The sequence below is a fragment of the Meriones unguiculatus genome, chromosome 3, assembly GCF_030254825.1.
Source record: "Meriones unguiculatus strain TT.TT164.6M chromosome 3, Bangor_MerUng_6.1, whole genome shotgun sequence".
Taxonomy (NCBI): Eukaryota; Metazoa; Chordata; class Mammalia; order Rodentia; family Muridae; genus Meriones; species Meriones unguiculatus.
Window position 1 is genome coordinate 132,260,502 of NC_083351.1, and position 27,863 is coordinate 132,288,364.

The 27,863-nt window shown below is 45.4% G+C and overlaps 2 long non-coding RNA genes across 2 annotated transcripts in view; both read left to right on the forward strand.

Moving 5' to 3' along the window:
- The first annotated feature begins 9,575 nt into the window (after positions 1 to 9,575).
- LOC132653138 (uncharacterized) lies at positions 9,576 to 24,610 on the forward strand. Its single transcript, XR_009590872.1, has 4 exons — positions 9,576 to 9,713; positions 10,116 to 10,188; positions 10,322 to 10,416; positions 24,463 to 24,610. It is a non-coding gene; the product is annotated as an uncharacterized LOC132653138 (long non-coding RNA).
- A 1,088-nt stretch (positions 24,611 to 25,698) lies between these two features.
- LOC132652793 (uncharacterized) overlaps positions 25,699 to 27,863 on the forward strand; it is a 40,442-nt gene continuing 38,277 nt past the window's right edge. Inside the window, exon 1 of the long non-coding RNA XR_009590351.1 lies at positions 25,699 to 26,262. This is a non-coding gene — a long non-coding RNA (uncharacterized LOC132652793). The remainder of the gene's footprint in view (positions 26,263 to 27,863) is intronic.

Consider the following 27,863-nt stretch of genomic DNA (forward strand, 5'->3'; position numbering starts at 1 on the left):
TTCTCAGCAGCACAGAACTACTTCATCAGCAGTGGCATGATGGCTGTCTTAGTTGGGGTCACCACTTCTATGATGAAACCCCATTGACCAAAAGCAAATTGGGGAGAAAACATTTTTTTTCCAGTTTACACGTCCATCTTTGAAGGAAGACAGGACAGGGCAGGATCTCAGAGTCAGGTGCTAACTCAGAGGCATGGAGGGGTGCTGCTCACTGGCTTGCTCCACATAGCTTGCCCAGCCTGCTTTATAGAACCGAGGACCACCTGCCCAGGGATGGCCTCACCTGCACAATATGCTGGCTCAGCCATCATTGATTACCAAGTAAGAAAATGTCCTACAGGCTTGTGTACAGCCTGAATTTATGGAGGCATTTTTTGCATTTGAGGCTTCTTCCTCTCAGATGACTTGAGCTCCGTGATTCTCAACCTTCCTAATGCTGAGACTCTTTAATCCAGTTCCTCGTGTTCTGGTGACACTACCCCATCAATCATAAAATTATTCTTGTGGTTACCTCATAACTAACTTTGCTACCGTCATGAATCATACTGTAAATATCTGTGCTTTCTGATGGTTTTAGGCAACCCCTGAAAGGGTCATTCGAGCCCCCAAAAGATTGAGACTCACAGTTGAGGACCTCTGCTTTAGCTTGTGTCAAGTTGACATAAAACTATCCAGCACAAGGGTGGTGATGAGGATAATCCTGACCGACCAACCTTCTGTATTGAGTGCTTATCCCAAATTCCAGGCCAGATAACGGAAATGTGTTATCACCTTTCCTTCTAATATAAATTAATTTTTGAATGTGGAAGCTGAGGAGTGGCAGGTGATACTCCTGCCAGAAGCTGCAGGGGCTTGGGATATAGGCTTGCACAAAGGATTCATGTTTACTATTTTCAGTCTAGTTTGCATCTTCTCCTTGAATTATTTTGCCTATTTTCATGTTTTTCCATGAATGTCATCTAGCAAGAGGATAGATGCCTTCTGGCCTGGCCTTTCAGGTCCTAAGCCATTTTTGCTGTTGAATTTTCTTCTGATGTATTAGCATTGTCCAGAGACATGAACCCTCAGCAAATAGATGGTGAGATGGTATGTAGGGAGGGAGGCAGATAGTAACAGCTTTAATGTGTGATGGCTCATGTGGTAATGAAAAAAAAAAAGGAAATTCTGGTCTGCTCTCTGCAAACTGGAGAGGCAGGAAAACTGCTGTGGAGCTTTTTTACTTGTCAGAAAGCCTGAGAACTGGGGCTGACAAACTTGAGTAGCAGGTCAAGTTTGAATTCAAAAGCCTCAGACCGTGAATGCTGAGAGTTGCAAAGATGGACATCTGTCTGAGATGTGACAGAGAATGGCCCTCTCCCCTATGCTGTTGCTTCACTGGAGCCCTCATCAACACAGGTGAGGGCAGACCTCCTGTCCTCAGGACCTGGGTGTCCCTCAGTTCAGAGAAGAGGTCACAAATAATCATCACAGCCCTCTGAACTCATGATGTTCTCCCTCCTGGGGTGTCCTCCTTCACTTCTGTCACTGAGATGTCAGCTTCTCCTCACTGTATAAGGGCTCACAGCATTCTGCCTTCCTCCCTCCTTTACTCACCATTTACCAGACAGTCTTGACTTTACCTGCTGCTTCTTTTCCTCCCTGGTATCAAGTTCACATTCCCACAGCTCCTCTTGTGATCTTGTCTATGATCCTGTTATTCTGTATGAAACATTCTGACTCTTCCGATTGGAGGAAACAAGGAGAGGGCGAGCCTGCTCTGTAGTGCAGTCATCCCACTGGAGAAGTTTCTTGGTTACGGCTGGACTTTCCCGTCTTCTCTGAGCTGGGATTTTGTCTGGTTTAAACCTGTGCTGTCTGAAACTCTGTAAGTTTACACGTCCATCAACCTTACTGTGTCTCAAGTATGCTGCTTCCTTGGAGGCACCCACTGCCTCTGACACTTGCATGCTTTCTGCTTCTCCCTTCAAGGGGAGCCTTAAATCCAACTTTAAAAATTGCTTGGTTATTCCCATAAAACCCATGCTGCTGCTGCATCAGTGTATACTGAAGGCAGTTTGTCATTGTTATTCACAGGGCTTGTAGCTGAGTGAAACTGAAGATTACTTTTCTGGAAGCCTAACAGGACCTCCAAGCACCATGAACACTGATCAGTAGGGGTGAAGCTTCTGGTTAAGCACCAGCTCCGTTTCTCTGTTTGATGACATAAGCCCATGCTTTCCTCATCAATAGGGTCTTATAATTATGTTGCGGAGGGTAATGAATACCACTTACGATGTTTGGGGGAACCTCTGGATACCTTTTGGCCAATGACTCAACAAGACTTAAATCTTTCCTGGTATCAGCAGTTTTATTTAGTGGCATGTGGTGTCTAGTTTAATTAAGTTGGGGATAGATGTGCATTGTCTTCCCATCACATGGTGGGTCCATTTAAATTCCTTCTATGCATGTGCATATTTTAGGAAGGTCCTATAGTAATGGGGTTGCATACAGCTTTTCAAATGTCTTCATTGTTAGTCACCCTGCTTTCCCATCTCCTTCACCTTTAATTTTATTGGTCTGATTTCCCCTTTATAACAAGATATTGTATTTCCTCTTCCTTAGAAGGTCTTCTCCTCCTCCTTTGTCCTTTATGAGTACCTGATGTCTGTGAATATAAAGTACAACACACATATCTGTCGTAGACTTGTAATCTTGTCTATGATCCTGTTATTCTGTATGAAACATTCTGACTCTTCCAATTGGAGGAAACAGGGAGAGAGCGAGCCTGCTCTGTAGTGCAGTCATCCCACTGGAGAAGTTTCTTGGTTACGGCTGGACTTTCCTGTCTTCTCTATCACTTCTGTGATAAAACTCCATGACTAAAGCATTTAATTGGGCCTATGGTTTCAGAGGGTTAGAGTTCATGATGGCAGAGCAAAGGCATGGGGGCAGCAAAGCTGAGAGATCACATCTCGATCTGAAAACAAATGACCAGACTGAGAGAGCTAACTGGGAATGATGTGGACTTTTGAAACCCCTCAACTGTTTACACTACACCACCTGCAACAAGACCACACCTCCTAATCCTTCCCAAAGAGTTCCACCAAATGAGGACCAAGTATTCAAGTCTATGAGCCTACGGAGGCCATTCTTGCTCAAGGCACTGCAATATCAAAAGCATAAGTGCTAATATTTACATATAAGATAAAACATGGGATATTTGTCATTAATGTGTACTAAGAGTTCACAAGGAGAGAAAGTCAGAGACACTGATAAATGATAATGGAAGATTAAAGCAATATAGACAGTCTGGGGTGACACAGCCAACTAAGAAGCATGAAACCCCCTTCATTCATTCTACTCTCAGAAATCCTTCTTTAGCCTTATAGTTTTAAATTCTCTCTACTTTAAAAAAATGAATCAATTTGTGAATTTAAAAACATACTTGTAAGTTACAAGCCATACATTTGGGTCTTTTACATTTAATCTTTTTGGGGAGTCATTTAAGAATTTTGGACCAGCAAGATATCTCAGTGTGTCAAGGTGCTGGCTGCCAAGCCTTTTGACCTGGGCCTGATTCCCAGAACCCACATGATGGAAGGAGGTAACAGCTCCCCCAAGGTGTCTTCTGACCTCCACATTCTTTTTTATGGTACATGTGTACACTCCCACTAAATAAATGGGGGGAAAGGTGAAGATAGACACAGTCATAGTATTCAAAGCCAGCATAAATACCAATCCATTTTGAAGGCTTCCAAGCCTTCATTAACTCAGCACAAAATGTGAAAAAAAGTTGTTCTTCTTAGCTGGCTCATTGTCTCTTAAGGGTGGGGTTGTACAAATGTCTGATATGAAGGAAGAAGGGCCTAGAATAATGGGACTTCTCTCTCTCTTTTTTTTTTTTCTGCTTTTTGGAACATTTGACTTTTTCTGAGCTCTCCTTGTTTATGAACCAAAAATGCTTTTGTTTATTAAGATAATTAAATTATTTTTGGAACATAAACAATGCAAGATAAGGGACTGAACACTGTGAGCCACTCTGTCTCTCTCTGTGCTAACAAACGGTCAGGGTCATAATAAAACACATCTCTGTCTAAATAAGGCAAAAGTGCTCCGGTCCCCTCTGATGGAAGAGGAATCCACACAGAGCATCCCCTGTTTCTGCTGCCCCAGAGCACACTGCAACTTTCATGGGACATGGTATTATGCAGCAGAGACCAAAATTCATTTCAGACAACAAAGGCAGCATCTTTGATGCTGGCTTATCACCCACAGGGAGCAGACAGCTCCGTTCAAGCATGAGAACTCCAGGCAGGGCCTTCTCCAAGTCTGCCTGAGACTCCAGGGCTGTGAGGAAGCAGCACACATGTCCTAGGAAAGACAGCTCGGGTTTCTGCTAGTCACATAGGGGCCATTGACGATCATCTTCTAGAGGATAGAAAAACAGGCCATGACTTTTTAGAACATGAGTGTTCCATCCAAATGTAATGTTATATTCTCTGGTTTATGAGATTAAAGCCAAAGCTTTGGTCACTTCTGTCAGTCTCTCTGAATGAATGCCCAGGAGTCCTGAGAACAATATTAAAGACAAATGATAAGAGGAAAACTCTTGTATTCCCTGGGGCTGCTTTCAGACAGGCGCAGCATCACATTCTCTTTCTTCTGTGTGTGCATGTGTGTCTTAATGCATCATGTTTGTGGGTGGTTTTGTGTGCAGTTCCAATTGTGTGTACATGCGTGTGATTGAGGCCAGAGGTTAACACAGGTGTCTTTGTTGACTACTTTCCTGGTTTATACACTGAGGCAGAGTCCCTCACTTTAACCCACAACTTGCCAACTCAGGTAGTCTAGCTGGCCAGCTTGCTCTGGGGATCCTCAGTTTCCCCCTCCTGAGTGTTGGGGTTACAATTGGGATGCTATGCCATCTGGCATTTATGTTAGTGTCGGCGATCCAAATTCCAGTCCTCACGGTCAGATCCTACCTTCACAGAGCTTGGTCTCCCTGCCCAGGCTCAAAGGGCTTGTCAAACACAGCACCTGCCCATCTGTAGCTCTCTCTTCCATATGTATCTGAACCACCACAGCTCTCCAGCATTCGAGGAAAGATTTTAGCTACAGTTCAGGTGCACATGACAAAGCAGCATTTGGAAGACATGTACAGCAACCACAGTCTGAGACTGGAGAGAAGGCAGAGCCAGCTGGGGGATCATTCTCTGTGTCACTGTCCCATGACACATGTGGTGTCTCATGCTGTTGTGCTGCCTTGAGGATCAGACGTGTTCTGTACCATCCAAGAGGTCTAGGGTATACAGAAGGGTTCCCATGAGGCTGGAGATTGTTGGCCATGGTGACAAAAAGAGGATGCATGAAATCATCTACCTTGTCGGTTTCTAAGAAACCAGTGAAGTCTTCACTATCTCAGAATTAATATCCGAAGGCAAAGGATGAAGCTCTTCTGCTCTCAGAGGAGGACTGAGTGTCAGGAAGCTAGAACTGGACAAGGTTTCCTGTTCTGTTTGTTTATTTGAGGCAGGTCCTCTCTGTGTAGCCCTGCCTGGTTTGAACTTGCTGTGTAACCAGGCTGGTCTTGAACTAACAGAAAACTGCCTGCCTGAGAACTGGGATTACAGGCATGCACCACCATGCCCAGTGATTCCTACACTTTGAAATGCACTGTTTGCCACCTGCTTCCTGTTAGCCTCGCTGGTTTGAGGAGTGGAGGAAGCTTCTTTGTCCCTGGGACACAAACTGAATATATGAAGGCACAGCAGTACTTTTCTCCCTTACTTATTCTTATTAGTTATGTATGAGTCTTTACCTTTATGTATGTACATGTTTGGTGTCTACAGAGGACAGAAGAAGGTGTCAGATCTCCTAGAGCCGGAGTTACAGGTGGTTAGGAGGCCCCCAGCGTGAACGCTTAGAGTGGAACCCAGGTCCTGTGCAAGAGCAATGTATGTTCTTAACTGTTGAGCCACTATCCTACTTTGAAAGAAATAATTAAAACAAGACACTCAATTTTGAAGTTACTTTGGGTCAAAGAGGTGAGAGAAATGGCTTTCACACCTGTATCAGCCATTCCCCAGCAATTTCTGTTTCCTCTTTGTCACATAGCCTAAGCAGCGACACCAGACAAGTGGGTCCCCCTCCCTCCCGTTAAGGGACTTCCACTGGAGGGTGGTTCCATCAAAGAGAGAGGGAAGGAGGGAGGCACGGCATTTTCACTCTCCTCAGCTCTCCAAAGGGCAGCCAACAACCACTATGCCGGTTTCCTCAGCACATCTATGTCCTTCATGCTTTTCGCATTCTTCTCTTGTCTTTATATCTGACCCTCACTGTCATGGAATTGGCACATGAGGTGGAGCTACCAAATTCCACGTTGGTGAGAAAGGAGAGGTGTTCTGGCAGTTGGGGTGGGGGGCGGTGAGGAAAAGATTCAATCAACTGGAGGCTCACTAATGACCCTGGTGTGTTTTTCACGTCTTGAAGTCCAAGACCACAAGACCAGCAGATTGGCTCTCTTCTTGCTTCACAGACGGTACCTTCTTGCTGTGGCCTCATGAAGGGATGAGGAACTCTCTGCAGCTCCTTTCCTAAGGGCACTAACTCTGACCCTAAGAGCCCCACCCTCACCACCTCATCACTTCCCTAAGGCCCAATGTCCTAACACCATTGCCCTGAGAGCTTGAGCATGATGCATTGGGTGGAGGAGGCTGCATTGGTTACTTTTCTCATTCCCGTGACTGCACACACAACAGGAAGCAGTTTCTAGAAGAAAATGTGGTTTGCTGCAGTTGGAGAGGACACTTCAGTCCCTGCTGCCAGAGCAGGGGGCCAGACGGACAGATACCTGCAAAGAGTAAACAGGAGGTGAGCTGGGCTCTAAAACCTCAAGAGGGTGATGCACAGGCAATGCACAGTTAAGAGTGCTGGCTTCTCTCACAGAGCCTCTAGCTTTGGTTTCCAGCTCCCACTAGGTAGTTCATAACTGCCTGTAACTCAAGCTGTTAAGGGACATGCTGCCCTCTTCTAGCCACTATGGGCACCAGCTGCATACAGTGCTCACAAACATACATAAAATAAAATTAATTTGTTAAATAGACAAATTAAATAAAGAAGCAAAATAATCCCCTATACCTGTCCACTTTCTCTAGCAGAGCTATACCTCCTGAAGGTTCCACAACCTTCACAAACAGTGCAACCACTTCCCTAGGTGTCTTGTTCAGTGTTCCTGTATGGGGGCCTGTGGGAGAGTCCCTACAGTGGAAGCACAATAGAGATGCACAAGTGTTCATCCTGGAAACCCTTGTCTCACTCTGAAAACTTCCCTTGACAGAACCTTTTAGCTTCATAAAGATCCTAGGGCAAAGACTCAGACGAATCTGGCCGTCTGACCTGCTTCTCACAGGTTCACAGGCGTGTGACGGCAGCTGTGGTTGGACAGCAGAGGAGGTGGCAGTCACTTGAGGACGCTGAGAGAAGACATTGAGACGGGCCCTAAGCACCTCTCAGAGCTCCCAGGAGCATAAACGGAGTGTCCATTTCCTCCAACCCCTTTGGCACAGCAACCAGAGCCGCTCCGTCCTGGTGACAACATGGTGTCTCTTTTTCTGTACCCAAGTGCTCACAGTGACTGATTTTCCCACCTTTACGCCTCTCCAAGGGAGAAGGAAAGTTGGGGTACTCGAAAGGATGTTGGTGCCCCTTAAACGTACAGAAGGGCAGCAAATGCTCTGGCCAACTCAGCAAGGGGTGGAGGAATAAGGAACCAGGTTTACAACCCTCAAAGCAAGAATAGTGCTACCCTATCTCAATCTGAAGGATGCCCTGGAGACCTCAGAACCTGAATTCGGGCCTGGGAGCCTGGGGAAGCTCTAGCAGCAATGGAGAAATTCTGCCAGGCGCCTGGCGGAAATACTGTTGTAAAATCAGGGTCCATGTCGGCTGTCTGGGGGGGTTGGCACATATGCTACTTTTTCCACTGCTGCAGGCCAAGCAGGAGGTTGGGCCTCCTGCCTTGGGCCTTTTTTTTTTTTTTTTTTTTTCAGCCCCCACACCTGTAGCCCTCAGTTGTTAAACCGCCCACATGCCCTCCTGGGTTTATTGAGTGGAACTGGACTTGACACTTGGCTGGCATGTTGGAGGCCATGCGTTTCCAACATTCCAAGTGAAAACGGTTTGTATCTCCTGGCCCTGCTGGAGGGTCCCAGGGTGAAATGCTGCATTCTTGGCAGCTTGCTGACTGGCTTTGGGTGGGATCATGCTTCTCCCCTTCCATCCTCCATCAACATTAGATCTTTGTCTCTGTCTCTGTGTGTGTGTCCCTCTCTTTTTTTGTCTGTCTCTCCCTCTGTCTCTCTGCTTGCCTCTTTATGTTTCTTTCTCTTTCTCCTTCCCCCTCTCTCTCTCATACATACACACACACACACACACACACACACACACACACACGCATACACTTGTGCATCTGAGCTTCAGCAGAGGACATTTACATCTGGTGGGGGATGGGACGACAGCTAGAGCAGCTCCTTCCCAGGCTACAGTTGCAGCTGGGATGACCTCATGACTCTGAAATGGCTGGTGAGGCTCAGAACAGGGCTGGGATTGTATTCAGGGAATGGAAAGCAGCAAGTGTGACAGACACCACGCCAGCCTCAACCGCCTGCTGCATTATTATTGCCATTATCGGTATCACTTGGAAAAATCCATCTTATCTCCAGCGCAAAAAGGCCCTGAACACCTCTGCTGGCTCTTTGCTGCTGCTCCTGGGGTGGTGAGCTGCAAGTCTTCCAGGGCCTGACACAGCAGCCAGGTTTGAGGTGGAGGGAACGTTCATATGGAACCACTTTTTAGGTGCATTTTAACTTTTATGGGAAAAGTAGTGAAATTATTTCTTTGCATGTGAGCATCAAGAGGATCCAAAGTCAGTTTGACAAAGCTGTTTGGGGGGTTAGAGCATGATAGGGGAGGGGACATCCCTGTCTCTCCTGTAGGGGCCACAAGATCCTGTAAAGTCCAGCTCTACAGAGGTTCAGGCCACATGTAGTTTGGTCATCAGGTAGCCTGGCATTTCTGTGTGGTGGAAATTGTCCTGGCCAAGCCTGGGTGTTAGGGTCATATGAATGTGGAGGGTCAGATGTGAGGAGGCATGTTCTGATGCTGGGGGGAAAAAAGCCACAAAATAAAATGCACCGTTTCTACAGTGTGACCGTTCACAGCAGCAGAAAGAAAGAGAGCTGGGTAAATATGCATGGGACAATATTTAAAAGGGGAAAAAACGAATGAGAGCTTTGCAGAATGACAACTCTGAGACAAAAAGAAAGAGGAGGAGTGAGCAGGACACAGGAGGAGAAGAGAACTGGAGCCAACAGGGCGAGGCTGCATTTTCCGTGCTGGACGTGCAGTACCTAAAACGATTCAAGCAAAGGCTGGGAAGTGAAACTCCCCAAGTCAGCCCTGGAGAGAGTAAGAGATGGAGCTCTGTGAAGTGAGGTAACCTCACAGAGCTTCAGGGGGCAGCGAGATCACTTATTGGGTAATTGAAGATTTGTCATAAAACAGGAGAATGAGGTGTTGGTGGTTCGCAGGCCTCTCCAAGCCCCACTTAGCTAATGTGGAGCTTCGGGTTTTAACCTATGCCCGGGTAATTAGTGGCTTTACTTCTTGTTTTCTTTTCCTTCAGCTGAGACACAGCAAGTTGGTGTGATTGAAAAGTGAAGCCAGGTGTGAGACAGGTATGTGACTGTCCATAAATCAGCAGGTGGTGTGGTAGGGGGGGACACCTTTCCATGAAGTCATGCGAAGGTCGTCCATAGTCTTTCTGATCCCAAGGCAAGCCCTGTCTGTCCAAGCAGGAGGCCAGGCATTTCTTCTCTGACTGTGCCGCATAGAGGGGCAGGGCGGCAACAGCAGGCAGAACTGGTACGCATGCAGACTTACCACGCGCCCCCCTACCCAAATTTGGAAAACCTTTTCCCTACCTGTAATAAGTTTGCTCTTATGCCAGAAAACTCAGCAGTTAAAGACAAATGACAAAATTAAAGGCAGATAGAATCCAGCAATGACTATCATTTTATTTTATATTTATTTTTGTATATTGTATTTCACCTGAATGTATGTCTGTATGGCACATTTAGGCAATGCTCAAGGAGGACAGAAGAGGACATCAGGTCCCCTGGAACTGGAGTGACAGACACTGCGAGCTACCATGTGTGTAGTGGGAATAGAACCGGGGTCCTCTAGAGGAGCAGCCAGTATTCTTGGCCGTAATTCACCTCTCCAGCCCCTGTGACTAATTCTTGATGGTTAGCTTACGAATGTTTTCTATCGTATTGTTTCACAGTACAAATTTACCATTCCATTGGCACCTGAGAATTCCAGACTCAAGGGATTTCCTTCACACCATTTTCTAGTCAGGTTCCTGCCACCCATACCTTGGTAAGAACTGATTTAACTCTCTGCCTTCCACTCTGGTGTTGCCCTTTTCAGAATGTCCTACAATGTCAGACAGAACAAACCTCGCTGTGACGGACTTCCTTCCTTTAGCTCACCACTTCTGGACTCACGCGTGCAGCCCCCATGTCACAGGTTCTTGTGTGCTCATTGCGTTTTCACCATGACTGCGCTGGGGTGGAAGCCAAGGCCCCGTACACGCCAAGTCCCTGCCCCCTGAGTTGTAGAGAGCCACGCCATGTGGTCGTGTCGACACGTGTTGGTCTACTTACGATTGTGTGGCCTTGGGAGCATTTAGAATTTGTGGGTTGAGTCCTTTGTCTACTTTGGAATACCCTTGCACATTGTTTGCTGCCAGGCTGCCCCAGCTCAGCCTCTCCTGGGATGCAAACGGAAGCTCTGTGTGAGCTTTCGGTTGGGTTCCCCGTATCTCTTCTGTCCTGCTCTGTCCCATCATTGGCTCCCTCTTCAGAAGCTTCAGTTTGGGTTTTTCTGATGCTGTTGCCAAGAGGCCTGTGCAAGCAGAGGCTGCAACTTTACCCTCGTGCTCTTTGCTTGGGGCACACTTGTCATCATCTAGACTTCACTTCTTCAGGAGTGCATTTGCAAGATGAGGCCACCTTTCCTTTACACACTTGCAAAACAGCATGCTCCTGTCCCCTTCACCAACAACCAGAGCTGTGGGATTTGTCTACCTTCCCCTATAGACCATAAGTTCCCCAGCCAGGTTCAGGACTCTTTTATTTATGATTTTTCCCCATTTATAATCTATATGTGCCTAACATGAGCCCAACCTTTGCAAATTCCTGCATGAGGAGACACAGCTCCTGAGAGTGTCAACATTGCCTCACCACGGCTGGATATCCTGCCTACCTCTACCCCAGTCTCTCCCGTGGGCAGGGACAGCAAAACATTGCTGTTACCCACACAGAAAGGGGACTGGGCTGATGAGCAGAGGCAGGCATTCAGTACACAGAGTCCATTATGGCTGTAAAGAGAGGAAAACAAAGATGAAGAAAGTGTTTTCTTAACTTCAGTTTTAGGAAAACTAGACATTCCGCAAACTTAACCCCACCACTATGATCAGTCTCTCTGATATTTAAATCTTCACATGGTTCCTTGTTGTCTACCCAAAGCCGGGTAAGCCGTGAGTCTTCCTAGAGACCTCTGTGTGCCCTGGAACACTGGGAATTTAAAAATGGGAGCATTTACCAAACTTTACTGTGGAATGTATTTGCATTCTTCTCCTGGAATTTTTTTTTTCAGTCAACTTAGCGTGTGCTGAACCACTCACCTAAGTCTTGTTCCTTTCCAGCTACCCAGAAGGTTTGCACAGACCAGGCAGGTAATGAAAATAAAAGGCAGAATAAGTAAAACGATGCACAAATACTGTCCTTCCACAGTGCAAGGGAGCCAGTGTTCTAGAAAGTGTGTGGCCCTAGGAAGTGTGGACTGTATTCAAAGGGTGAAACACAAAGTCAGAGTCTGGAGAGATAGTTCAGCCACTGAGAGCAGCATATAGCTCTCACAGATGACCAAACCCCACATCTACAAGCACATGGCTAACTCAAGTCCAGCTTAGGGGAATGTAACATTCTCTTCCGGACGCTCAAACATTTGCACTCATGTGTGCATTTTCACACACACTTTCACACACACATTCTCACACACACTCATACTCTCACACACACTCTCAGACACATGCATACTCTCTCTCACACACACTCTCATACTCACATGCTCTCTCACACACATTCTCACACACACTCTCATACACACTCTCTCACACACATACTCGCAGATACACACATACTGTCTATCACACACACTTTCAGAAACACACACTCACACACACTCTCAGACACTCTCACACAGAAACACATACATATATGCTTTCTCTCCCCACACACTCTCTGTCACACACACACTCAGATAAACACACATACATTCTCTCTCTCTCATACACACACACATACACACACACACACACACACTTACTTAAAAAAATAAATCTTCGTTTCTAAGAAAAAGCAGGGCCAGGGCTGACGGACACTTTTGATGATCCAAGAGAACCATTACACCAAACGCGTTTTGATTTATTCTGTCTGTGGGTTTTAAGGATGCCAACTGAAACAAAGCAGGATTAAAAGTCTATGTGGGCAAATGTTGTGCAGGCCAAGTCACACACATCTACACACTGAATCTGACTTGTCACAGCCAACTTGGACGCCTTGGTGTGGCAGGATCATGATGTCTTTTTCCTGTTTCCACTCTGCAGTGATGCGAAATTATTAAGCATAAGCCTCTCACCATGTGAAGCAATATGACAAACCCTTCTCTTCATTTGTCAGGGTCAAATATAAACTTCACACAATGTATATACTTAACTCCCTGCAGTCGCACCCATATTTGGCTAGATCCACCTGGCTTTAATGTCTGGTATGAGTATAAGCAAACTGTGGGCTTCTCTTTTGCATTCGCAAAGGGAGCATGTTTAATAGCCATAGGCTACTAGGTTAATAGGTAGCTGACTTAAATTATTATTATTTCATTGTGTGTGTATGATGCGTGATGTGTGTGGGCATGTGTACCATGGTGCATGTGTGGAGGTCAGGGGACAATTTTGTGGAGTCAGTTCTGTCTCTCCACTGTTACGTGGGTTCCAGGATAGATCTCAGGCAGCTAGGCTTGTGCTGTAGAGACCTCGGGTGTGCAGAGACTGGGGTTAAATGCCCTGACTCCCTTGTCCGTCATACAGCATAGTGCTCCCGGCTCCAAGGCTCTTTGAGTGGTCAGGCAGGCTCCAGTTGCCAACAGGAGTCACAGGCCTGCTAACCAGAGCTCTCCTGGCACCCTCCTCTCCTGCGCTTCTGGGGCTCATCTCCTCAACAGATGGCACACGCTCAATTCTTGCCAGCAGATCCCAGGAGTTTTCTTCCTCAGCCCACATTTGTCCTCCAATGCAGAACTGAACCCAATCCACAGAGACGGAGGCCTCAGGTCCAGCACCATGGGTCTCGGCAGAAGCAGATGGTGATACAGCAGCATCTGCTTGGACTCTCAGCTCCCAAATTTCCAGGCTGAGGCAACGTCTAGCTAAAGCAAATGGAGCAACTGGAAGTCTGTGCAGGCCTCACAGCTGTGTATGAGTTCAGCAATTCTGAACCCACTCCTGGTGCACACTGAGGTGGAGGAGCCGTTCCCGGCCAAAGAACCAAGTGTTCAAACAACCCCGAGTTCAGAGGGTGCTCACACAGGTGAGGCGTGAGCCCAGATCCACGCAGGCTGGCTTGAATGTGCTGAGGCCAAGACAGTGGATTTCACAGTTGTGAAACTCCTGGGTAACTGTGGGAAGGTGGTTTATAGGATCCCCACTACTAAACAACAACAGGTTGGGCATATTTTTCCCCTAACTAAACTGAGATTTCTCTGGGGACGGGTGCAAACTACAAACAAGACAGATGTTATTCTAGAAGCACCTCCCCCTCCTGAGAGAGACACGTCTCAGAATTGATACCACCCACCCACCCCCAACCTGGGGTGGCCATATGCACAGCTGGATGCAGAAACACGCCGTGGTGAATGTGGGCTAAACCAGCTCATCCAGCACCCTGGGACGTGCTATCAGTGGGAAATGAGCCACAGGTTTGACTGTGTATGAGTTCTAGCCTGCTACAGGTCTGGCTGAGAGCGTCTAATTTCATAACCAGAAAGGATGCATTCAGGACACTTTAAAGATTCCCTTTAACTAAGAAGGTCTTTTGCCTCACAAAACAGAACTCTGAGATCCCCACGTGAGGGACTCAAAAGCCATAAGCTGACTACGGGGCCCTTGGATGGCATTCTCTGCCTGCTTCCATTTGGCCAGGTCATCCAAATGGATTGATACTTTTGTGTACATTGAAAACTACTCAGCTCTGGAATTTTGGAAAATTGCAGAATGGAGTGCCAGAAAAGAAAAAATGTTTCCATGGTCATATGTCTATAGACACCTCTTGAGAAAAGAATGGTTGTTTAAAAAAAAAATGAAGCTTCTAAGTTCGAAATCGGCTGCTTCAGAGCACCTGTGTTGGGCTCTTGCTTGGAGCCAAGGATTACAAGCTCAGTGAGAGTCCCGAGGACAGATAAGAAACCCAGCTGCTGGCCGTACATCCCAAACCTCACCCATCAGACCCAAGGGGCCTCCCTTCCTACCTCGTGTTCAAACACAGGTGTTCGGCAACTTTCAGTGCCACATGGAACTGGAAGAGTTTCTCATCTGGGGAAGTTGTTGGCAGCATTTCCAACATCCTCTGCTCTTTAGGAGGATGTCAGAATCCTGCTGACCAGAACTTGGGTGACCGGCTCCTGTGTCAGATTCTGCCTTTCATCCTAAAGACAAGCCACTGAGGAGCAAGCACTCTACTATGACAACAGGTAGCATTTCTTTGCTCCTCAAATCTCAGTACTGTGTAATCTGTGACATCTGTGAGATGCGTCAGAGTCTCAGGGTTAAGCAAGATGGCGTTACTGTCAGGTCAATAAGCATAGCAATTAAAACAGGCTTGGATAACACGCTGTGCAGGAGCTGATTTCACATTCATTATTTAGTTATATCTTCTCCTCCATACTGTTATGTAGAAGTCAATAGCCACCCTCCACCCCCTTCATGGGAAGAAACACATCTCTCTGAGGACCAGAAGCATTTGTCTAAGCTCATCATCCACCCAGGGACATATTTAGAAGGATCCCAGCTGGAAACTGTGCTCTAAGCGCTTGGTTGTTTCCATTACAGATGTCTGAGCAATAATTAAATTGAAATGACAGCAGAGAGGAAAATTTGAATGTACCAATAACTTCATTTTCCTGGCTTCTCTTAAAAAGCAGGAATATAATTTGAACAAGAAATCATATTTTAAAAAACATGAACATTTAAAATTCTTTTTCCTCTTGCCTGGCAACAGACTTACAGTCTCTTTCTCAATTAGTCTTCTCTGCTTTCTCTGCTAGCCTCTCCCTCCACCCTCAAAGTATTTAAGATCTTACAACCATGTGTGCTGCATGCAGGATAAAGGCTGGGCTGGATTGCCTTTGCATACCTCTTGGAAACATAATAGCATGCATTTGCTGTCGCCAACTAAAATGAGTCTTCCATGGGCAGCCCGGCTCTCTCCAGACCCCACCAGGCTCACACATCTGCAGCTGTTCAGACCCTCTGATCGCCCTTGTCTAGATCCGTTTCCTTTTTTTCTCTAAGCGCTGAGCAGTCTTGAATCTTAGCTGGCACGGGGAGGCATAAAGATCTGCTTGGTACTGGTTTCAAGTTTGATAAAGTAAATAATGACACAGGAAATGCAAACCATTAAAAGTTTATTTTATTACCCACTTGAGGCATGCCTCTCCTTCCGGTTCAAATACAGCCTCTTTATAGGGTTCTGAGTTAGAAGTCGTAATTGAAGTCATGATTTCTAAGAGCTCAGCAGAGGGCCTCCATCAGAGTAGCACCAAATGCTTTGGGGGCTCCATCTGCCACTCCAGACGAGACCACAGAGGAAGGCAGACTGAGCATCCTGGACAAAGTGATTCCTGGAACAGAATAGTAAGAGGGTGTTTTTCCCTGGTCCTGCTCTTGCGGGGAGAATGACTTAATTCCCGCTCAAACCGTATCATAGCCTTGTTATAAATATTCCATGGCTCTCTATATCAGCCAGATGACCAATTGACAGGTGGGTAAAGAACAAATTCAAAGGAACATTTCCAGAGCAGTAAACCAGGAGCTTAAACACATTTCACCTTATGATCAGAGGTGTTTGTAACCTGACAGACTCAGCATTGTATAGCGATATTTTTATTAAATTCACTTGCGTTTTAAAAGTACTCACCTATTTTATAAGCAAAAGAAGGCATAATGCAAAGTAACCTACAACCTTAAGGAAAGGCCCAGGTGAGGGAACCCACAGCTCTCTGGAAAGTAGGCCATCTGTGTCATCTGACCCCAACTTGAGGTAGGCCCAGTAGCATGGCCTCTTAGGAAATCATTTACAAACCCTTTCTGCAGCTATTTATGGGAGATGTATCAGGCAAAAGTTCTGTAAATTTGACATTTTGGTGCCACTTTCCATCTGTGGCTTTGGTTCAAATCCTGCAACAAAGTCTTGAGAAGACAGGCGGGCATCAGAGTGTCAGAGCAACAGTCTTTGATAAGCCATCTGGGATTTATCATGGGGACCATGTTGGCTCGCTTTTGCTGTCATGCAGCTTACCTGGCTGTCTAGTCTGAAGCGTAGGCTGTGGTCCCCTAGCAAAGACGATGCTATATCTTGCTTAGTTAATTCAGCAAGTGACTTTCAGCTGCTTATAAAATTCTCACTGTCTCCCCCACTTACTCCTTTTTATATGGGCTTTTACATCACAGAAGTCATGGGAGATTGAGCACAGGAGCCAGCATGGGGACACAGCCATCAGCAATGCCCTGCTCTTCTTTACGTTCCAAAGCAGTAGACATGAGGTGCTGAAAATGACCAAACAAAGGACATAGATGTGGTTTATGTGATAAGTGTGGTAAATGCGATACCCCAGACTTCAAAATGTTCCCAGAGCCACAAGCCAAGTCTTCCTTTCATGAGTTCCTAAGGCACTGCACCTAGGGGTCTTATAGCTTGAGGGGGTCTCAATTGGCTTTCTATCCTGAATGTGTTTTTTAGGTTTTTAAAGATTCAGATGATAGCCCCATCTCTATCAAAATATTTAAAGCAAAACTGGCTGACTTGACTTGACGTTAAGGAAGTAGTTATCTGCTGACTATTTTAGTTGGTCATTATCAACATCCTAGCTTTGCTGTTTGGGTTGTCTGCTTTACTAGTAGACACTTTTCGGGTATTTAAATCTCACTATAAGGCCTGGAGGGATGACTCCATTGGTTAAGAGCACTGACTGCTCTAGCAAATGACCAGGGTTCAGTTCCCAGCACCCATATGGCAGCTCTCAACTGCCTGTAACTCCAGTCACAGGGATCTGATGACCTCTTGTGGCATCCTCAGGCACTGCATGCACATGATCCAGAGAGACATGCAGGCAAAGCATCCACACATGTAACATGTTTAAAAAACTAACGAATTAATAAAAAAAAAAATAACTTCGGTTAATTATGATTAAATAGACCTAAATATTTTGCATCTTGCTCTCACCAGACACATTTCTACCACAGAATTGGCACACCATTAGTGAATAAATGTACTGGATGTAGGTAGAACTATTCCATCACTCCTGCAGCAAGGAAGACAAGTGAACAATACAGGGGCCCTGTAGATGCACACCCTGCTAGCCTCTGGGAGGTCATAACCATACAACTAAAGAAATAAATCACAAAAGATGAGGTCCTGTCTGGGCAATGTGTCAGTGCCCACAAGTACACTGAAACACAGAGCTGGCCAGTCTGGGCAGGGGAAGAGAGTCTGTACAGACCAAGCTCTTGCTTTCCCTTCTGTAGGAAGAAGCTTCAGACGATGCTGAGGCCACCTCAGATTCTCAAGGAAAGTTGTGTTGGTTTCTTGTTCCTACTAAAACAAACAACCTTGGACTTTCTGGTTTAAAACAACACATTTTGTTATCGGATGGTTCTACAGGTCAGAAGTCTTGCTGGGCTGAAACGAAGGGTGGGATGGGCCGTTTCTTCTGCAGGCTCTGGTTTCCTTGCTTTCCTCCTGACATCCTCTCAGCCCGAGATGCAGCAGCTACTCACACACAATGGTCTTGGCCTGGTTTCCACCATCAGATCTCCTCTGCTACACAAGCTCCCACCTTCTGAGACCTCGAGAGTATTTACAATTTCATATTCACCCATGTTTAGAACTTACAGAATTATTGACTAATTGTGATTTTTACCTAATTTCAGAAATGAGAGGCTTGATTCCACCAGTTTATATATCATGATACAGTGTCAGATTTAATTTTGGCAAAGAAGAAAGATGTTGGAAGTACAGACACATTGTGTCACAGTTGTATTTGGCTAATTAACACATGCATTGCCTGATAAAGTCATCAATTTAGGGGTGAGCCCACAGGACATCATTCTCTTTGTATTTTAAAGAGTACAATGTTTTGTTGTTAACTATAGACATTCTACTGTGCACTGAATTCCTTTGAACTGATGTCTCCTGACTGTGACAATGCGTCTATGGCCCAATGTGCCCCCATCCCAAACATCTCTAATGGGTAAACAGTTCTGGGCAGAGAAGAGAGAAAATCCTTAAAGCCCAAGGCAAAACAAAATTAGACAGCTAAAAGGATAGCAACAAATGAAAAGAAGTCTACTATCATTTGAGTAATAGAGAAACAAGTGTTTATTAACTGTTTTCTGGACAAGTGGTTAGTAATAGAGAAGCATCCAGGTGGCTGTGTTACAGAGAGCAGAGGTGCCTCTGAGCTATGCTAAGGGCTATAGACGCTGTCCTCGGCTGGATGTCTGATGTTCAGGGTTACACAGTTCACCTGTCCACCAGAGGTTCCACTTCTTCCCACCAGGGCAAATGCCACACCCACAAGAGGCAAACTAAATACAGCACAAATAAAACAGCCAATTGCAACTTCAACCAATTGCAGGACATGGGGGCTCTCAGGCTCTGCTAGAGCAAATAAAATAAAACTTTAAAAACAACTCTCCCTACGTCTGAAACACTCCGCAAGAGGGTGTCAGAACACCGGCCAGAGATGTTAATTAGCAAATAGCATTTGTTATGTTTTACCCCCTGAGCTGTTTTCTGTCTTCTGAAAGGCAAGGGAACAGATTCCAGCTCTCCTGAGTGAAACAAAAGCTTTCAGCCACAACTATCATCCACAAAAGCACCGCCATCTTAACTCTGTGGTCAGTGTGTTCATGGCAGAACACACATCCCTTGGTATTTACATCTGAAGGGTCGGCTAAGACCTGTGATTGATTTCCCACACTTCCTTTACTACTCTTGGACAAAGGGATCATTTACACTAATGTTAACGCATTTGTAGAAAGTTTGTTTTTATACGTGTGTGTACATATGCATGTATGTGCACAGATGTACCTGTACATGTGTCTATGTGCATGTGGAGGCCAGAGGTCAATGTTGGGTGACTTTCTCAATCGCTTCTCTGCCATACTGTATTGTTTGAGGCAGGGTCTCACAGAAGCTGCGCTCATCCACTCAGTAAGCTTGGCTGGGCACTGAGGTCCGAGAGTCTGTCTCCCTAGCACTGGGATTAGAAGTGTCCACTGATGTAACTGGCTTTTATTGGCTGCTAGAGATCTGAACTCAATTCCTAACACTTGCACAAGTGCTTTGCTTACTGATTCGTTTCCACTGCCCACTTGTAGAAACACTTTTAAGTGATTATCACATTTCTCCTCAGTTTCTTGATGTTTTTTTTAGTTTTCAGCTGATACTATGATCTAACGAAGAGGCTCAGAAACACTTAGTGACATAAATTAGTAACATTTTTTTTTAAGGAAAAAAGATTGATTTTATTTATTTTTGTGTGTATGGGTGTTTTGGTAGCACATGTGTATGTACACCACATGCATGTAGTGCCCAAAGGAGCCAGGAGAGGGAGTCTGATTCCCTGGAGCTACGTTACAGACAGTTGGGAGCTGCGGAGCCAGTACTATGAACCACTAACCTCCTTCTCCAGCCTCTTCTAGTAACAATGTTTACAATGTGCTCAATGGCTAAGTCAATGACTAAATCAGAGTTAGGGTATATGTTACCCCACAACAGTCCTTACTGAAGATTAAGGACTCAGGCACACCTGTTGGTTGATTATTCACTATATGACAAAGTTCATGGGATAAGCAGCGAAATGAATGCAACCATTTTTATAAGGGATCCTATTCTTTGGGGGAAGCAGCAGATAAGTAAATACAATCTGTCAGGTGTCCAATACTATGCAGGAAAGAAAGGGGGCTGAGGAGTTGGGGGAAGAAGGGGCATGATGCTGTTATTCAGAGTACAGTCCTTGATAGTGACATTTGCTTATTTACTGAAACTTTACAAGACATTTTATGGTACATAATAGGATTTTTGGATCTACAAATTTGTTGTGAAATATCAGAATTGAGCCCACTAATGTGTCCATTAGTTCACATAATTGTCATGTTTTCTGTACTCGTATGGAATTGGCACAAAAGCTGACCCTTGCATGGCTTCATGGAGACTATATATGGGGGAAGGAAGTGCTTGTCCTAAAATGAGTGATTGAGAGCAGAGTTCCAAAAGAAGATGGGGAAACAGGAGGGTCCAGGCTGGTTAGAGTGTTAGGGCTGCAGTGAGAACTTTGGATTTTATTCTGAAAAGTTAGGAATCTCTAACATCAGAACAGGGAAGTGGGAAATTCTACTGAGAACTCAAAAGCATATAGACTACCGTGTAAACAAAAAACAAAGCAAAGCCACACACCGACCCTGCCACCACCACCACCCTAAAGGAGAAGCAAAGACGGTCTGGGAGATGAGAGTGAAGCAATAAACTTGGCAAGAACTAATGGGAACAAAGAAGAGATTGAGATGTGGCCAGACTCTGAGTATATCCCAAAGACAGAGCCAAGAGCAATAGATAACATGTTGGATGGAAGATCCTAGGGGATGAAGAGCCAAGAAGATGTCAAGGATCCAGACAGGAACAACTGTGTGGATGAGGCTGTCCTCCGCTGAGATGGGGAATGAAGAAAAGTCGAGTTTGAACTAGATAGTTAGTCAGATACTCGGACTTGACGAGATTAAGCTTAAACATTAGTCATCATCCAACAAGGCAGGTGGATAAGCAAATCTGGAGCTGGGGAGGATGGCCCAGGCTGCACACAGACATTCGGGAGCCATCTATGTGAAAGTGACATTTACTACATGAGATTAAATGACGAGTCTGCATAGATGGAAAAGGGAGAAGATATGAAGGCTGGCCTCTGGAGAAGCACCAACATGTGGAGGTTCAAAGAACAAGAAGAATCCAATAAAATTTACAAGAAGGAGCAGGCAATGACAGAAGAAGAAAGCCAGGGACAAATGGTGCTGACGCTAAGCAAGGAGAACTACAAAAAGGGGGATGGGGAGCAGCTGGCACACATCCTGCTGACAGATCAAGACAGAAAGGGCCATAATTCAAATACTGGATCCAAGGGGCAGGTGTTTTAGAGGCATGACAGTCAAAATCTGATGAGAATATATCCAAAAGACCCCCAGATAGACACAAGAGGAAGACAATGAACACAGGAAGCAATGTTGGATTATGTCCAAGATGTCATAAAAAGTAATGTGGAACTAGCGGGTTTAGAAAAACGACTTTGAAATTTTCCAATGCAGAGTAATGAGGCAAGTAGTGGGAGGGGACGGTGATGTCAACAAAGAAGAGGTTGCAATGTCAAGGATCAACGAAAGAAATGGCATTAGGGCAGCCTACCTCTCAGAGCACTGCTAGAATTTGTGCCTTAGAGACTGTGATAAAAAAAAAAAAGACAGGAGATGATGGGCAGAAAGTGGGCTGCCTGACACTGAGTCTACAAAAGGGGCACAATTACCAGAAGTGCTGTGCTTGAGAAACAGTTGGATCATTTCCAAAGGTAATGGAGCTGGCGTAGAATATAGGTGCAAAGGAGGTAAAAACAATGAAAGGAGATGGGAAGCTGAATTATTTGTAGGGAGACAGGACATTGAAATCCTCACAAGCTGTAAAAGGAGTTACATTGGAAAGAAAGTAGACTCTCAAAACAGCTGTCTGCAGACAGCCATCTCTGGGAAAAGGATGTGGAAATGAAGAATCTTACAGCCAATCTCAGATGAACTGGGATTGGGGTGCTGATGAATGGAGAATGAGTGATCTGGAAGAATGAATGGCGAACAGGGAGGACCCTTAGCTCACCTCCAGTCTCAGTGGCAGCAAAAGAAGGAGTTAAATATCAGATCTCTGAGGGCAGCCATCCCCTTGGAACACAGCTGAGGGCAGCCATGGGCAAGCAGTTGGATTTAGCAGTTCTATGAAATGGCCGTGAACACTAGATTAGTAAACCTTGAAAGACAGCTTGCACTGGCTAAGGCATGCCCACCCTTGTTAATGTAAATTTCTGCTTATTCGATACACTGCTGTCTAGTAAGATCCAACTCACAGCCATTGCCACTGTACCTCCTGTTAGGATGAAGTTTATTCAAGGCATGTTTTTCTCCCCATGTTACATCTCAGCTTTTATGTGCTTAGGAACCACTAGACACCTGCACCAAGCTTGGCACCATTTTAGACCAGGAAATCAACAACAAGTCTAAAATTTACAAAATTGTGGTGCTAATATGCCATAAAAGCACAACTCTTTACAGTATGAGAGCTGAACCCAAGGGTGTTATCTATCCAACCTGACCTGGGAAGGATATAGTGGATGATGCAATTGTCTTGCCACTTTGTATTTGGAAATAAATACATACTGCAGATACTTATTTGGGGATTGCAAATAAATTGTAACAAAAGGGTAAATTCAGAAATCTGTGTCTAAATAGTGAGGTTCAACCTCAGGCTGAGAGGCTGGCATAGTGAGGGTTCTGCTGAGGGCACTGAGTTTCAGAAGACATAGCAGAGGTGCTTGGGGGCCGTCTGTGTTAGTCACTTTCCTGTTGCCGTGATGAGACACCAGGACAGGAGGCAAGTTACAGAAGAAAGGGTTTATTTTGGTTTATGGATCCAGGTGGAGAGGTTCCATTCATATAGGGAAAGGCACGGCGGCAGAAGCAGGAAGCTGGGTCAGTACATTTCAGCTTCCCATGGAAAGCAGAGACAGAGAGACAAACAAAAAGACACACACAGAGAATGAGGGGAGGAGGAAGAGGGAGGGAAAGAGAGGGAGAGAACAGGAAGTGGGCCAGGACTGTAAATCCTCAAGGCCCTCTCCTGTGACATACTTCCTCTGGCAAGGCTGTACCTCCTAAACCTGTAGCTAGGCTGCCAGGCAGCCACCCCTGGGAATTCTCTTGTTTCCACAGCCCTCTTCAATAGCACTAGAGTTAAAGGCATGCATGTGGCCACACTCATCTTTTTATGTTGATGCAAAAAAAGTCAAAGTCAGGGTTCAAAGTCAGGTCCTCATCCTCACACAACAAACACCTTTAACCACTGAACCATCTCCCTAGTCCCTGGATCCTCATACAGAGTAAGACACACCAGCATGGATCTGAACTATGTTACCATGCTCTAAGCTGTGTCATCGTGGGTCCTCACCCACTGTTCTGTCAGTCAGTATGATGGTATGATCTGGCACACTGACCTCCTGATTGCCAACCAGCATAGTCGCACTCCTACCTCAGGGCCTTCACTCTGGCTACTCTTCATTTGGAATGTTCTTTCTTGGGATAATCACAGTTAGTGTCCTAGTTATGCTTCTGTTGCTGTGATAAGCACCACCTATGACCAAAAGCACCTCGGGGAGAAAAGGCTTGATTTGGCTTACACTGAACACAGAACATCATTTAAAAAAACAAAGCAGGAACTCAAGGCAGGAACCTGGAGTCAGGCTCTGGAACAGAGGTCATAGAACACTGCTTACGAACTTGTTCCTCATGGCTTGTTCAGCCTATTTGTTGTTGTTGTTGTGTGTGTGTGTGTGTTTTTAAATAAAACCTAGGGCTACCTGTCCAGGGATAGAACCACCCACAACAGGCATCAGTCAAGATAATGCACCACAGGCTTTCCCACACTCTGGTGGAGACTTTTTCTCAATTGAAGTTTCTTCTTCATAAATGACCCTAGCTGTGTCACACTGACAAAAACTGATCAGGACAGCCAGCTCCTTCCATCCATGAGTCTTTGCCAAAGAAAGCTGTTGTGGATATAAACATGTTTTTGTTTTAATCCCAGGTGTGGGATGTGGGACTGATTCAGATGGTCCACAGCAACAGATTATTTGCTTTGTGTGGGCTCTAAGAGGAGCTGCCTGCTAGCTGCAGATAGTTTCAATCTGAGGACTCTGAAGAGAGAATAAATGCCAGAGCATAGAGTGTGTGGAGCTCTGAGGAAGAGCAAGGCTGCTGCTGCTTCTGCTTCCCTCCTGTAGCTCCTGTTGGTGTTGGTGAGACAAGATGGAGATCTCCTGGAATGAGGATTGGACTGGCTCCAAGGAACCCGATGACCCTGACAAGCAGGAAGCAGCTAAGAGAACTGTGCCCCATCCCCCACTAACCCTTTCTTTCTCCTACCTGGTGTTGGGGTGTTGGAAGGGACTTGGAAATAGATATAAGAAATACATAAAGAGAAAGAGATATAAGAAATGAAAATAAAAGAGTTTTTAAAAAGTACTCCAACAGGGAGCCTTCTAATTAAGCACTCTGTGTTTAGCTTATGTCCTCCTCATTCTTTTAGGACTAATGGTCTTTCTCCTCTTACTTTTCTATGGCGCTGAAATGGTTTAATTAAGACCTTGTAAAGATGTGTTTCAATGAGGGTGAAGTTTTCCACTCTGGTGGGAAAGTAGTGGCCTGTTTTAGTCACTTGTGCTTGAGTGGCCCTCTAGACCACTCGACAGCTAGAGAGCAGTATGTTAGGGAATCAGGACTGGGCGTGCCTCTGGTCCTCAGTCCTGGCTTTACTGCCTCTGCCTCTGACCAGATGCCTCGCTGACCCATTTTTGTACGGAAACAAATTCTTCTTCTTCTTCTTCTTCTTCTTCTTCTTCTTCTTCTTCTTCTTCTTCTTCTTCTTCTTCTTCTTCTTCTTCTCTCTTGGTGATTCAGGACAGTTTTTACAATGAAGGCTGGTCTTTCTGAAGTCTAGATTAGTCAGCTGGATGCTGACTAATGATCCCTGTCATGTGACCACTACGAACATGAAGTCTCCTGCTGCTCATGGTTTTGTCTTTAGCCCATTTAGCTTAATTTAGTAACAATGAGCCTTTTCTAATCACATAGAACTACTTCTTACAGAGATCTGGATTCCAATTAGGCATGAACCTTCCCCTTAAAAAAATTGTAAAAAGGAGAGCGAGAGAGATAGAGACACAGAGACAGTCCATCAAACTCAGGTTGTCAGGCTTGATAGCAAGCACCTTTATCTACTGAGCCATCTTGACAGCCTGACAAGCATATCTCTTAAGCCCTGATTTTGCAGCCTGATAGATCAGTAAAACTTACTTAGAATCCATTCTTAATTGCCATTAGGATGAGGCTGGGCCTATCCTGAATCTGGCCCAATCATATAACCTTTCTTCTCAAGCCATCCCCTAGCTCTTATGATAGCTGAATTGAGCTTGAATCTGAGTTGAGGGCTCTGTGTATTTACATACAGAAGGCTCATCAACCATTGACTCCAAAGGTCGTGCATATGCCTGCAAAGAGTCAGGAGACTCTTTGGAGGCTATGAGTCAGGAGAAGGAAGGCCTACAGCTCTTGCTAACTGCCAAGGATTCCTTTTTCTGGCCCACTGTACCAGACCTGCCCAAGCATGTTCATTTCACTTCTGAGTGTCTGCATTCTCATTCTTTTTCTGTTGCAGAGACTCTCTGTTCCCAGCCCTTCTCAGAGGCACTGAAGAATGAGGAGATGAGTCTTTGATTTGGATCAATGACTAACAAGAACCTAGTTATAAACAGCTAATTTCCTAAAACCCAGACATAGTGTTCCCAGTTGAAAGAATTATGCCTCTACCCACCATCCCTCTCCTCTGACCTTCATGTTGTCTCTCTCATAACCCTTTATCCTTCAGGTATGTCTTTAGAATTGGGAAGAGCTCAGAACATTTTAGAGCCTGAAAGGAAGGTCCAGGGTAGAAGGTTCTGGCCTCTGACCTCCTTCATGAATGAGGACCAAAGAAGAATGCTCTGAACGGAAATGTTCATGTGACCATTGTTCAGAAGCAGGAGGTATGGGGGTGGGAATGGTTTTGGGTCTGCCACACTCCTTAGCTTCACCATCAGGAATGATCCACTAGCCATGCCCCACAGGGAAGACAGAGTGATGGCTTCAGCTCATATCCGCAGCCAGCGAGTCCTTCAAGGGCTGTAATGAACATGGACAATCCCAGAAGCATGGAGATGTGCAGTGTTAAGCAAGCTTTGGAAACTCTCTGAGGTGTGGTTTCCTCATTTTCAAAAAGTATGATTTATAGACTTTGGAAGCCCTTTGAATGGCCAAGAGCACGCTGCAGGCTTCATATAGACCATCACTCACAAAGGAAGAGAGAAAATGAAAAAAATACTGAATCAGGGGCTCCTGGGTGACCTAACTGTGTGACCAGGGAAGATGTTCAGGGCTCAGGCTTTATTCCTTGAAATGAGCCACCTTGAAGATCCCCTCCAGCTTAGGCAGCCAACAGGCTGCATAGAACATGTGTCCCTAACTGAAACAGGTAGAGCAACCCACAGTTGGGCTGTTCCTCTTTTTTACAGTATATTGGCAACTTTGGTTGTCACACAGGTGTGTGTCTGCATCAAATTTACACAGGTCCCTTCATTGCAAGATTCCGGTAGTACCTTCTCAGGGAATGCACTGTGCCCACAAATCTTTGGGTACCCCAGGAACCTCAACCTTAATCTGTTTTCTCAAGAAATAGATGAAGAGCCTAGGCGTTTTGCACTCCCCGTTGCTTCTTTGCAGAAAACTCAGATGATGTGTGCTCTGTTCAGGAGAAATGCTCCCTTGGATCATTCCCAATAGTATTTTACATCTGCATGACAGGCACCATCTTTAGGAACTAAAGTTTCTATCAATCTCATTTTGTCCTCACCATGACCCCAGAAGCAGGTTCCTCCCCCCTCCCCTCTCAGAGAAGGAATTAGAACTACAGGGAGGAGCCAGTTCATGGTGAGGCCTGCAGAGCACAGGCCAGCCAGGCCTGAAACTCAAATCTTCCTGCTCCTCAGCCTGGGTTTTCTTCGTACCATGAAGGCTGTGGTTGTAACAGTCTACAAACGTCCTGTGAAAAATGTCCATATAAAATATAGGCTACATGCTAGGTCTGTTTACTTCTGACCATGGAAGGATTGTAGAGCTGTGGCTGTCCCCACCCCCTCCTCTTCTGAAGCCTCCATGAAGAAATGTGTGTGTCTGCAGCACCTCTTCTGGGGCCCCTGGACAGAATCCAAAGCTGTCACTGTGTTTTCCATCTGGACCTAGTTCAAGAATCTCCTCGCTGCTTACTGTAGCCTGGAGGTCGCAGGCAGAGCTCTGTGAAGTGCTTCTGACAGGTTGGCTCTGCAGGGAAGCTGCGCTCGACGTTTTTCATCTGGAAGAGTCATGGTGGGCATACAGGCACATCTCTGTACACACAAACCAGAAGGCAGGAAAATGGCCTCCAAGGAGACCATCCCCTCAAAGCAAATGGCTACTCCTGGTCTATCAAAAAAATTATGTTTATAAAAAGCTAGTAAAAATTTTTTAAATACAATTTGTCTTATATTAAAAAAACTTAATTTTTCTGAAAAAAGTCATTAGTTTTAACAGTCACTGGTTGAAAAACCAACAG